Here is a 2,999-nt window from a genome sequence, read left to right as displayed (position 1 = left end):
ACCAGTTTGGCGATCTCATCGAATGGCCGCAGAAGTCTGCATGCGTCTTGCATGAGCAGCCACTAGCGAGGTGAAAAAAACCCAAGCTCCCCAGAACCTGTCCTGCCGCAGAGTTCTTACAGGTAGTCGTTAACTGCACGTTTCTGCTGGAGCAGCCTATCAAGCATATGCAATGCTGAGTTCCATCGCGTCGGGCAGTCACAAATAAGACGCCTGACGGGCAGGTTGTGTCGCTGCTGAATGTCAGCAAGGCGAGCCATGGTGTCACGATCTGGAGTCAGGCTCGAAGACCAATAGCTATAGCAGCTTACACAGGAACCAGCTGGATAGGGACACAGGCAGGTCACACTGGCAGATGACGCAGGCTCACCTGAGGTGCGGAATCTAAGTACTAACCGGTGTTCACCAGCGCTCCTGATGGTGGAGATGGATTTTGCTGCGTGTTAGTACCAGGTCGCGGTCCTCAGGATCGCCCCACCAGGAGGTGAGCAAGCCAGGGTCCAGTAGCAGATATAGGAAAAAAAGGGGGGTTTGGTGCAAACCAAAAAACCGCGCAAGTGGTTCAACCGTGTATATATGTATAAATATATAAATATATAATCAATGAATATAAACATAAAATTATATGTGAATATATATATTAATAAATATTAATTATTTACAGGAATTGCTTCCTTGTAGTGAGCGGCAACAAAAAAAGCAAGGTGCTGAACAATTGTATAAAAGAAGGGTAGTGTCGCGCTCAACCAAAAAAGTGCTTGTGCAGATAATGAAACTTAAAAATTCATGATTGGTGACAATCTAAAAAATCAATCAATCTGTGCTCAACATTATAAAGTGCAAACAGTCCATATGCAGCATCAAACAGTCCACATCTCTTTGGTGTCACACAAATTAGCAGAGACTTGATGTTAGTGCAGATTAACCTTCACCTCCACACTTCACCCAGTGATCTAGTAAGGTACTCCTTACCGGAAATATATGACCCCTTAATTATAGGGGGTCACATAGGCAATATCTCCACTCAGTACACACGATCCTCAGCTCCTCTGTTACACAGTGGGTAATCCAGCATCAAGCCCTTATAGTGTAGCTCGGATCAGGTGACAAACATGGGTGGGACAAAAAGGAGACTCTCATGGTGCAGTACATCTAAACATATCGCTTTATTTAAAAAGTATTGCACTTACTCGAATCACCATAAAACAATCGCCTTTCTCATAAAAACATCCAGCGAGGGTTGTGAGCACTGCCGATCGCACAGCGCTCCTCTAACCCGGAAATGGCTACGGTCTCACGTTTCCCTTCCCGACGTACGTTTTCGTCAGTACGACCTGACGTCATCAGGGGATATAGCAGATATAGCAGGTCAGGATCAAGCAGAAGCGTAGTCTAGGAATAGCCAAAGGTCGGTAACAAGTAGTTGCAGGTCGGGATTAGGCAAAAGCGTAGTCAAGGAACAAGCCAAGTGTCGATAACGGATGGTAGCAAAGATACGGACTGCAGCAGGAGAGACAAGCGAGATATCGGCTGTTTAAGGCACAATATTCTGGCATCCAGGAAGTGCAAAGACATGGCTTATAACAGGAAGTTCATGGGAGGAGCAAAGGGTTCAAGGTTCAAGGCAATAAAGATTCACAGCAGGATCATTCAAGGATTTGTCCAAGGAGCTGTCCAGCATTCCAGGTGGCTCATCAAGTAGAGTCATTGGCAGACACACTGGAGGTCACGGGTTCAAGTCCGGGTCCTGACACATGGCTGTGTAAGATCTTCTGAAATGGCCTCAGATTTTCCTGGCCTGCCACAAGACGTCCTGGACCCCAGGGTATTTGGCAACAAATCGCTGCGTGACAAAGTTCAGGACGTGTGCCATGCATGGCACGTGTGTAATTTTGCCCTCTTTCAGCGTGCTCAGAAGATTGGCACCCTTGTCGCACACCACTTTACCAACTGTCAAATTGAGCGGTGTCAGCCACTGGTTTGCCTGTGAATGCAAAGCTGAAAGGAGTGCAGGACCAGTGTGGCTCTTGGCTTCCAGGCACAACAGATGCAGCACAGCATGGCATTGTCTCACCTGGCATGTGGAATAGGTTCTGGGGATCTTGGGCGGTGCAGCAGAAGAGACGGTAGCAACGGAAAAGGAGGAGTCAGCCAAGGAGGAGAGGGAGGATGGAGTAGGAGGAGGAGAAGAAGAGGCAGGCCTGCATGCAATCCGTGGCGGTAAAACCAAATCTACACAGGTGCCACGGGTTACATGCTTGACGGCCATCAGAAGGTTCACCCAGTGGGCAGTAAAGGTTATATACCTTCCCTGCCCGGGTTTGCTAGACCATGTGTCTGTGGTCAGATGTATCTTGGCACCAACACTGTGTACCAGAGATACAGTATATTTACTTGCTGCAGAACATGGCCATACAGCTCTGGAATGCCCTTCTGCGAGAAATATTTTCTGCCTGGGACCTTCCATTGTGGTGTTCCAATGGCCACAAATTTACGAAAGGCCTCCGAGTCCACCAGTTGATATGGCAGTAGTTGGCGGGCTATCAGTTCCAACAAGCCAGCAGTCAAACATTGGGCAAGAGGGTTATCCGGCATCATAATTTTTTTACACTCCAACATTTGGGCTCTGAGGAAGAGGCACGGCCTCGAAACGCATCAGCCCTCTGCTTTCATGAGATATCGGACTCCTGTAATGATGCTGCTTTATGGAATTGATATGCTTGACTTTCATGCATGTTTGTGAGTAGCTGATTTTTATCTTTTTATTATCAATAAACTCGCTGAGGATAATGCGCTAGGCTGGTGCGCCCTTTCTTTGTTTTGTATCTACAGTGTTTGGTCGACCTCCCCGGTCGTAGGGGGCAGCAAAGCCCAGCCATAGTGGATGCCAAGTATGAGTACAAGTTCCAGGATTGAGGCAGCCTGAGGACCAGGTTCTGAGCGCAGGAGTAGGGTGCTGAGCAGCACTAATCTTTTTCTGGAACATTTGGGCCACAGAA

The sequence above is a fragment of the Pelophylax lessonae genome (assembly GCF_965119305.1).
Source record: "Pelophylax lessonae genome assembly, chromosome: 11".
NCBI lineage: Eukaryota > Metazoa > Chordata > Amphibia > Anura > Ranidae > Pelophylax > Pelophylax lessonae.
Note: the sequence above shows the minus strand (reverse complement) of the source record.